This window comes from Echinops telfairi, unplaced genomic scaffold (assembly GCF_000313985.2).
Source record: "Echinops telfairi isolate 266 unplaced genomic scaffold, ASM31398v2 ScPeMD7_22;HRSCAF=79, whole genome shotgun sequence".
Classification (NCBI taxonomy): Eukaryota; Metazoa; Chordata; class Mammalia; order Afrosoricida; family Tenrecidae; genus Echinops; species Echinops telfairi.
In genome coordinates this window covers 1,558,856-1,569,785 of record NW_022103919.1, presented here as the reverse complement: position 1 = coordinate 1,569,785, position 10,930 = coordinate 1,558,856, and the positions used below count along the sequence as shown (strand labels likewise).

The following is a 10,930-nucleotide window of genomic DNA, read 5'->3' as shown; positions in this document are numbered from 1 at the left end:
TTTCCATCTCTCTAACCCTTCTCCAAATACTTCTGCGTGCTTTGATTTACACCATGTTAAAACGGCAGTTTGGGCATCCTCGAGGGACACAAATCACGTTCCTTTTTAATGTTGAGTTGGGGGAACAAAAAGATGTGTGCAGGGGCAAGATCAGGTCTATAAGCTGGATGGGACATGACGTCATCTAGGATAACCTGGCGGAATGAGGAAGTGTGTTGTCATGATGGAAAGACATTGCTTGGCCTTGGTCAGAAAAAAAGAGGCAGACCTTCAACGAGATGGAGTGACACGATGGCTGCAACAATGGGCTGTAACAGAGCCACCATGATCACGAAGGTGGTTTTCCCAGGGCGAGGCTCATCCATTGCACTGCGGGTGTGCTGACCCCTGTGATTTCCCCAAATGCGGGAAACTCAGCTGCATAATTTGTGGTAGTGGGGGACTGAGTTTGCACTCTCCCCTAAAAAAAAGAAAAAAAATTAAAACAAACAAACAAACAAACAATTGTGAGGATGAGGCAGGGCCAGGTAGGGGTTCATTCTGTTGTTCATGGGGTCACCAAGAGTTAGCACTCACTCGACAACACACAACAACAACGGACTGAGGGAAGGGCATTACTGAGAGCTCTTCGGCTGCCAGCCGCTGATCTCAGAGACATGCTTAAACTTAAGCATTTTGTTTGGAATAAACCCATTTTGTTTGGAATGAACTGGAAACCTAGCAGCAATACTTATCAACTTACCATGAACTATGGTCCTGGGACTATTGGCTATAGCATATATATATATACATACATACACATACATACATATACACACATACATATATATATAATGGAAGCTCATATATAAAAATAAATTCTAGGTAACTTGATGAAGTCACTTAGGTGTGTGATGAAGATCAAAAATTGCAGCCTTCAGTATGGATTAGAACTCAATGTAAAGAAGACTCCAAACCTCACAACTTGTCCAATAGGTAACAGCATGGCAAATAGAGAAAAGATTGACGTTAGTTGACTTGGATCCACATTCAATGCTCAAGAAAGCAGCCGCCAAGAGATCAAGACTCATGGCATTAGGTCCATCTGCTGCACAAGACCTCTTTAGGGGACTGAAAAGCCAAGATGCTACTTTGGAGACTAAGGTGCACCTGACCCAAGCCATGGTATTTTCAATGGCCTCATCTTTGTCCCTGAGAACTTTGGGTTAGCAGCCTAACACTTAGCCCACCATGTCACTAGGGCTCCTTGCCCAGACTCCACAACCCATCACTCACTTTCTCTCCTTGGTTATGTGCACAAAGAGACATGCTCGTGAGACTCCTTGCGAGATCATTTGTGTCCCGACAAAATTGGAAAACAGTCTGTCTGTCTACCAATAGCAGAGTCGATCAAGGAATGGTGGAGTTTTATACCATTTTCAGCAGGTAAAACAAAGGAACCAGGCCTATATAATCAACTTGGATAAACTTCAGAAAATAATGCTGAATGACAGCAAATTGAGAATTAGTCCATTCGTGTAATTGTGCACACATATAACATGGGTAAACATTAAAATACATACAATAATATGGGCTCCTAAAGTATGAAAACACGGATTGGCAGGATAGTAACTTCTGGGGTTGCAACGACTAGGCAGCTGATGGAAACATTGGCATTATGTGGGGGTGGAGGATGATCACATCCGATCACAAATGGAAGATGACTACATCATTACATCACTGCCAACTTAACTCGCTACTGAACTATAAAATTATGTTTCAGGTATCTATTTTGATGAAGTTCCCACTAGTGGTTCCGGTGGGCAGCACTGGCTTACAAACCCTAAGACCACGCTGTTGAATTTCTGGCCCAGGTGAGTGGGCCCAAGCCACACAGAGAGACAAAGGAGGACTTGCCTGGGTAGATGGGTTTCCTGGTTGTTAGATGACATCAGGTTGCTTCTGACTCATAGCAACACTGTGTTCAACAGAATGAAACACCGCCAGACCCTCACAATGGTTATGATCAGCATGATGGAAAGTGTATCTCAATCCATCTCGTCAATAAATCCATTTATTGCTGTCCTTCTACTATACCACGCATGTCCTTTTCCAAGGACTAGTTTCTCCCGATAACATTTCCAATCCAATTATCCGTCCTGACTTTTACATTCCAGTAAATACTTTCAGCCTTAACTACCCATCATTGATCCTGTGTTTGGGCTTAGGGTAGGGAAGAGAGGAACTTGAGCTCCCCCTGGAGGCCAAAAGTGTATTAATGTTCGTGGTTCTCTTCAGAAATCTAAGCTCTTAGGGAGTTGGAATTGACTTGATCCTAGCGGATCTGGGTGGGTTTGGTTTTGCACGGGGAGAAACAACTATGGTAAAAACAATGACTCCCAGAGTGCTGACTACCTGCCGCACACTGTGCAGAATTGGTGTGCCCAACGTTCCTAAGCTAGAATGGCAAAGTCAAGTTGAAACCTAGCTTTGTCAGACCTATGCTTAGGCGGCTGCGTCCCACGGAACGGGGCTGTTAAAAGATCCTTCCGTGGTGTGGCTGAGAGATCACCTCCTCTCCTTAGCGCCTGCCCACGACAGCGCAGAGAGCACGCTCTTCCCCAAGCACACAGAGCAGTCATGATGGTGATGGGGCCAGGCCTTCCTGCTGACTCTCATGCTCCTGGCCTGCTGCTCCTGATTACGCTGCTTATGAAATCACCCGAGTGGCCGGGGTTACTCATTCTCCAGGGCTTTCTGGAAGCAGCAACGCTGTGGAGGGCTGCTGGCCTCTCTGGCGGGCCCATTCCACTCTGCACTGCCTAAGGTAGTGACTGGCTTACTTACCTCTGTGCCCCCAGCTGCGCATCTAGAGGGAGGAGTGACTCGAAGAATGGGTGAATGAATGAATGGTAGTGGTGATTGGAAGCAAATGGTAGCAATATAAGGAAAGGGGGGGGGGAGAATGTGGTGCCTGTAACCATGGCAACGATGTTCCCATAGATAGTACTGGGAAGAGCGTAACCATAGCAACACGGATGGTGAGGCTTGTTTGGCCAGCACTTGCCTTGCAGCCTTCCTGTCTGTCCCTGCCAAGTCAGAATGCTCAGTGGCCAGACCTGCTGATGGGAGCATTTGAGCATCTACTGCCTTGCTCCCTTCCCTAACATCTCCCCTCACCCCACAAGTGGGGAGTTTGCAGAGGGCACACCCTCTTCCTGAGGACAAAGGGGGCCCTTTAGCGGCAACAGAAAGCCCTGTGGGGTGGGCACTGCCTGCCTGGATGTATGTATCTGAGCACATGGGCGAGGCCGTCGGATGGGCAGGTGTGGTGGGTGCACATGTTAAGGGCAGGGCCTCGTTCCTGGGAGCCCCAAAGAAAGGGTCTGTCCCGCGTGTTAGGGAAAGGGGCCGTCCCACACATGTTCACCAGGCACGTCCAGATGCGTGGGGGGCCCGTGGGGGCGGAGTTGGCTGGCCACGTGTGTGGCCACAGTGTGGGGTGTCTGGGAGATTCGCAGAGGGGGTTGTGTAAGCGTGTGTTTCAGCCAGCTCTGCCACGAGGGGTGGGAATGGGGACCCTGGGTCTGAGGACCTGCGGTGGGGAGGGGGCTCTCTGGCCCATCCATCACGGGGAGCGCAGCGAGCTGGGCGGATATCACGGTGTCCCGGGCGGCTCGGCTCACAGATCTTATCCTCTTCATTTCCGCCTGAGCCGAGGCCGCCAGCGCCGACTCCCTGAAGGCTCCATCCATCATGGGGGGCGGGGGGTGGGATGCTGTGCGGGGCGGGAGGAAGAGGCGGCCAGAGCCAGACCCACGATCATCCAGACAGGACGAGTAGGGGGATGTCTGGGTCCGCTTTTCGACCAGGGAGAGGTGGGGAGGACGCTGTCTCTGTCCTGGAGGCTCAGACGGGGTGCGGGGGTGGGACTGGGGGTGGACAGGCCGACTGAGCCCGGCCCGGGATTCTCGGAGGTTGCCTGGTCCTGATCCTCCCACGCTAGAGGTTGGAGCGGTGGCGTAGGGGTCGCGCCCCCCCTACCCACACACACCCCTGGGGAAAGGGGTGTTGAGCGCAGGGCCCGCACCTGGACCCTCTGGGGTGACCAGGCCCGGGCTGCGCAGGCGGGGGCGGGCGCCCCGAAGGGAGGCCTTATTTCATTTCCCCGCGCTGCTGAGGTTTCTGCGGAGTGTCTCTCGCACCTCTTTAAATTTTACGGCGCTTGGCCCGTGGCCGCCGGCCCCGCCCCGGGGAGGAAGCGGGTGCGGGGCTGGAGCCTTCCTCCTCCGAAGGGCTGTCCCCGCAGACAGGGCGCAGGTCAGGCCCCGGGCGCCTGGAGGCAACCCCGCCGAGCCAGCTCTGCGCCGGCCTCCTGGGAGCCTGGGTCCGGAGGACCGCATTACCTGGGAGCCGCTCCTGCCTGGCCCCCGTCCCTTTCCAGTCGCCGTCCGGAGCCACATCTCCTTCCCCCTACTCCAGCTCCAGGGTCTGGGCAGTGTCCCCAAGCCCCCAGTCAATCGATAGGGGGAGCCAGCCAAGTCTCCGGTCACTGATGCCCAGGCCTGGCACCAGCCCAGAGATTAAGTTGGGGCCTGGCGATAAATGAGGGCAGTTGAGAAGCTTATGGACCCACACACTAGTCCCTCAGATGGGCCTTTGGGGGACGGCGTCCTCCGGTGTCCTAACCCAACCCCAGTATCAGGTCCTGCCTCTGAGGGATGTGCAGCGAGGCAGGGTGGTTGGGCAGGGGGAGTTGGGGGAGTTGAGGGTCTGGGGAAGGAAGGAGAATCACGGCTCAAAGACAAATTGTCAGGATGGAGGCAGGATTTGAGGGCAGCTCCCTCCACCCCTGTTCCCATTCCTGTGCCCCAGCCCCAGTCACCGAGGTTTGTAATCGCCAACTCAATTCTGCTACAGTTGCCGATTGACACAGTATCAGGCTACATAGCTCCTGGTGTCGATCGCACACAGAGCCAGCATACAAGATGTGGAACAGAAATCGGCTCCCATTGGGCTGGGAGGTTGAATGGGGCCAATGCTCAGCGGTGGGAAACACCCACTGCCCAGAGGGTCCCCCTGATCAGGGGCAGAGGGACCCAAGAATGCAGCTGGAGCTGCCTGCCCGGTGTTTGGATCCCCCAGGCACCTCTGGGCTGAGGGGGGCCCAGCACATTCTTTTTCTCCATTGACCTGGAGAGGAATGTCCAGGATATCACACCCTAGGGAGCTCCACCGCCTGCATCTGTATGAGCGACATCGGTCACCGCCACATAACCTAGCGCAGGCCGGTGTGACCGCGCGCGCCCTGCCCCCACTCCCTGCTTCTGCGGACCTTCTCCTGGGGGATGCTCTGGTCCCTTTCACAGTCCTCCCCGCCCATCACTCACCACGTGCCCGTCGATTTGCCCTTTGTAAGCCTCGCTCAAATCTGCCCCTTCTCTCATCCCTGCCACTGTGGTCATCATGCCGGTTACACTGTCTCTTGGGTATATTATTGCAATGGTGCTCTTGCTGGGGGCCCTCAGATCCATCCACCATACCGTGATGACATTCAGGCCCGGGCCATGCCCTTATGAAACCCCTGAAGGGCTGGCTGCCCTTCGCTCCTCAGAGAAAGCCTAGATTCAGAGCTTCGTATTCAAGACCCTTGGAGCTCAGGCCTGGCTGGCCTTCTGTGGCTGCCTTCCCGCTTAGCTCAGCTCAGGGCTTTTTTTTTTTTTTTTGCAAAGTGACTATATCCTTTTGTGCCTCAGAGCCTATCGCATGTGGTTCCCTCTGCCTGAAATGCCCTTCCCTCCCTTCTTCACAGGGCCAAGTTTTTGTCACCCTTTAATATCCAGCTCAAATGCCTCTTGCTCTGAGAAGCATTCCGCCAAGGGCTCCCCTTCTGTGGGCTCACACCCCCTGATGCTTCCTTGTCTCCTTTAACCTGCGGGGAGGACCGGGGGCCTCCTATATTGCAGGTTCCTGAGGGCCTGGCTGGAAAGACTCTAATGAACAACAAAAAGGGGGAACCTGGTAGGGTCTGGCACCAGACAGTCCCCGAGCCCCCACCCCTATTCCTTGAGGCTTAGCATCAGGCTGTATTTCTAGACTTAGTTGGACCTGTGACTCTGAGGCCGTCACTATTGGGGTACGGGGTGAGGAGAAAGGGGCTGGCAGGTCACACTGTGGGCTCCTTTGAACATCCCCCCTCACATAAATTCTCTTTCCTCGGAGCTCCCCTCAGACACTCACCACGTCTGCAGAAGACCCACCTGTAATGAACTGCCTGTGGCTTCTACACCTAATCCGGAAGGTGACGGTTGCTATGGAAACCCGAGCGCAGGAAGCTCGGGCTGGCTCCCTTCCCAGGCTGGGAGCTGCAGGCAGAGTGCCCTGTGCAGGCTCTGAAGGAATCGGTGCTGGATGGCTGGGGCCTTGCCCACTCTTAGTCAGACTGGGGGTCCTCATTCCTTCCCCAGCAGAAGCTGGTGGGTTGGTCCAGCACAGGCTTGAGTACACGCCCTCTCAGGCTGCAGCCGGAAACTGGTCCGAAAACCCCCGCCGAAAACTTGGAATGCCAACCCAGATACAGTGTGTCAGAATCTACATCTTCACAAGGTTGCCCCACGAAGCACCTGTCTTGTTAAAATGTAGATTCTGATTCAGCAGGTCTGGGGCAGAAATGTACATTCCCGGCAAGGGGCTGACCCTGAAGGGCCCAGTTCAAATCTCTGTGGTACACACATTTCATCCTCTTTGGGGACCAGCAGACCCCTGGCTGGGCAACTCAGGCTGATAGCATCAGCCCACGTAATAGTCCTGGCTCTGATCCCAGTTGACTGGGTCGTTTTTTGAGCAAGTCGTTTCATTTCTGAACCTCAATGTCCTTGTCTGGAAGGTGAGGCCAAAGACAGCGCCATGGGATTTGTGGGATTTGTTTTGTTGTGTTTGGGTGGTCTGGTAGACCAGGGCTCCCAAGTGCCCATCCATGAAACTTCTAGGTCCTGTGTGAATTATAAAAAGAAAACAAACCATTATTTTGAAAGTCCATGCTAGGTTTGCTAGGTTAGGGAAATCTTCAAGGACCGAGCAGCCTGCTCCGAGAAAAAGCTGGCAAAACAACGGGGAGCTGAGACTCAACCAAAGAGTTGGTGACCAGTAGACTACCAGGAACGTCCGGCTAACTGTTGACAGGGCACTGCAGTCGGCACATGCCTCCTATAAGAGGCAAGGCGGAGGACTGCACTTAGGACTCCTGCACCGAGTCAGGGTTTCTTTGAGAAGAGGCAGTGGTCAAGATAGTAGCGGTCCCTGGTTCTTGGCAGAAGCAATGGTCAATGCCCGATAGAGGCATGCACATCCAACTTGGGTCCTCATGACCCCACAGATCAAGTGCAACAAAATATGAGTGCACAATTGGTGGCCACCAGTTGATAAGAAAGCAAGTCACGGTGACACGCAGCAGAGAGAGTAAACATGGTATTTAATAACTCATTGACACCAAGCCAATTTCAACTCACAGCCCCACTACAGCACAGAGTGGAACTGCCTCACAGGGCTTTTTAAGCTTCACGCCTGCCTAATGGTTAATGGGTTTGAACCACCAACCCTTGGATGAGCAGCTGAGCACTTAACCACTGTGTGGCCTGCGTCCCTCTAAATAATTTAGATACTAGAATTACCAAATATAAAATAATGGTGTACATGGGGGAAAGGGAGACAGTGGTCGGTGTCAGATATGAAAATAATAATAATAATTTGTAATTTATCAAGGAGTCGCGAAGGGGATGGAGAAAAGAGGAGCTGATACCAAGGACTCATGTTGTAGGAAGTACATGTTTGGAAACTAATGATGGCAACATATGCACAAATATGCTTGATATAATTGATGTATGGATTGCTGTAAGAGCTGTAATAGCCACCAATAAAACGATCTTTTAATAAGAAAGAATTATAAAAAAATAATAATAATGGTGTATAAGATGCTTAAAGAAATACACGATTAAATAATGCAAGTAAAAAATGAATGAAGCTTATGAAAATTTAACAGGAAGCTTTGAAAATAAACTGCATAAAAAACTTTTATAAGTGAAAATTATAATTGATGGGATAATCTCATAAAGTAGACGAATTAAGGATCCATAAGGGAAATAATCACACTAGGGAGGTACACCCATTGTAGAATAATAAACCATTGAAGACCAAAAGGGCAGCATTTCCCCAAAGACAAGTTCAGAGGGTCAGGAAAGAAGGCGGAATGGGAACAGGAGACCCCGGAGGCCGTGGACTGCCATCAATGAGACGATGAAAGAAAAGCCATGGGCAAGAGTTGCTGAATGTCGAAGTGACAATCTGCTTCGGACATCTCCACTCAGCCTAAGGGAGCACATTTTGATAGATTAAATAGCAGGCTATCCATGTCGTAGTAATTACGAGCCGGAAAGGAGATCAGAAGAAACTACCCAAGACACAGTGCCTAGAGAAATGGAGACTGTAAAAGACGGACGGAGATGAAGAGAGAAGGAGGGAACAATAAAACATGCACTGCCATTGAGTCGGTGGGGACGCAGAGGGGATGGCTCTGGTGAGTTTCCAAGACAGACTGGGCTTTCTACTCCCGTAAAGAGTGACAGCCTGGGAAGTCCCCCGGGGCAGTTCTACCCTGTCCTACAGGGTCAGGATGAGTCAGCATTGACTCAAAGAGATAAGGTTACTAATCAAGATAAAAATTTGAGTACGCCTGGAATAGATCACAGTTCAACTAATAAACTCGCCTCACAAAATACCATACAAGGGTGGACAGAACGGCAGAGAAAAGCTGTCCAGTCCAGGATTATTACGGGAGATTTCAACATGACTCGTGCAATGATTGCTGCAAGCACTTGCCAAGCGGAGAAAAAGCTAGGGCAGATACAGAAGATTTAACTCACCCAACTACCCAGGTGGGTCAAGTGGATGGAGACGATTCAACATGTGGAGTAGATGTATCTTTTCACAGACCCATGGGAAATGTATTTAAAACGACCATACACTGGAATAAATGCAATTCTCAGCAACTTAAGATAGACGATGCCATCCCGAGCAGGTTTCAGTGGCCCTCAGTACAGTGAGGCTAAAAGCAAGCGTCGAGTTTCTGTTGATGGTGACAGAAAATGTGGCAAGGGACATCAGTGATGGCGACACAACATGACTGAGGTCATCCGTTTCACCGGTTTCATTGAATTGTCCATGAGAGGCTGTTGAGTCAGCAAATGTATGCAACAGTAAAACCCAAGTTGAAAAGTCAATGGCAAAGTTATGAGCGAAAGTAATTTCTTGTTTACAAATTGCCCTTAAAAATCACAACACAAAATGTACAAAAGTGCTCGATACAATGGATGCATGGATGGATTGTGAAAGATTTGGACGAGCCCCCCAAAAAAATGATTAAAAAAAAAAATCACAACACACACACACACACACACACGCACAAAGTATTTAAAACTGAAGAAAAGGATTCCATATCAAAACTGTGTAACACCCCAAAAGTGGCAGTCTGAGGGAAATTTAGAGACATAAGTGCTTATATTAAACTTAAAAAGATAAAGGAAGGCTGACAACAAATGAGCTAAAAATCCCACTGAAGAATCCAGAAAAAGAAAAAGAGAAATCAAAGAAAGTAGGAGAAAGGATACCAAATATTAATGAAAAGGGAAAATAAGGTTCTACAGTAGAGAGAATAAACGAAGACAAAAACGAGTTATCAAAAGACTAGTAAGATAAATATTTAGCAAAATTGGTAAAGAATAAATAAACTTTCAATATCAAGAACGAGAAAAGAAAGAAACAATCCTATAGGTGGAGCAGAGATGCAACAGAGAAAAAGAATATCTTGTGCAATAATAAGTAATACATTTAGTTTAATTTTAAATTTCATAAATTTCAAAACAAATCAAAAGGGACAAATAAAAGGGACAAATTCCTTGAAAACAAAACAAAACACATAACATCTCCACACTGAAGCAACAAAAATAAAAAATCTTGAACAGTCTCATAACTGCTAAACATAACTGAATTGGGAGTTAAAAATATTTTCACATAGCAAACACCCAAGTCTGATGTTTGTATAAACATATTACAATTTTATACAAACTCTTCCAGAGAACAGAAAAGAGGGAACACTCTCTGGCCCTCGTCCTAAAACCAGGATGACCTTATTACCAACATGATACAACATCGATGCAAAGATCAAAAAGGAATAAGAATCAGAGAAATGAGAAACTAACCAATTATTTTAGGAAATTCTGGCCAAACTGAGTTCATAGCAATATAAATACTCTATCTTAATATATCACCAGTATCATTAGTTAAGAGCCCTGTAGACAAGTGGTTAAAGCACTCAGCTGCTGACCGAAAGGTCAGAAGTTGGAACCCCCGTGGAAGAAAGGTGTCGCAATCTGCTTCCACAAAGACGGACAGCCTGGAAGCCGCGTTGGGGCAGTTCTACGCTGTCCTGTCGGCTCTCTGGGTCAGAATCCACACAACAGCAACAGGTTTGGCTTGAATATGATTGGTATTTCTTTTACAGCTAATTCTCATCATCCACAGTAGCTTTTTCGATTAAGGCCCTCTGAACACTGAATTAATAACTAGCAAACCAGCCTTGTTCCAACTCATCTGGGAACATGCATGCTGCACAACTGCAGTTCTCCATTCTGTTGCTGGTAGGCATGTGCGCAGATGACTGAGAAAACACCCTCAGTCTTGATTTGGGTTCTTGTGAATGGGCCTTGGTGACGCGGTGATTGAGTGCTGGCCACTAATGGAAAGGTTGGGTGGTCCAAAGCCACCCAGCTGCTCCACAGAAAAAAAAAGATGTAGCAGCCTTCTTTCTTTTTGTTTTTTTTTAAATCGTTTTATTAGGGGCTCATAAATTCTTATCACAATCCATACATACATCAATTATGTAAAGCACATTTGTACA

The 10,930-nt window shown here is 49.1% G+C and overlaps 1 non-coding gene across 1 annotated transcript; it reads left to right on the top strand.

Moving 5' to 3' along the window:
* Positions 1-300: 300 nt before the first annotated feature.
* LOC115869157 lies at positions 301-463 on the top strand. The gene has a single exon (XR_004046024.1). It is a non-coding gene; the product is annotated as a U1 spliceosomal RNA (small nuclear RNA).
* The last annotated feature ends 10,467 nt before the right edge of the window (positions 464-10,930 follow it).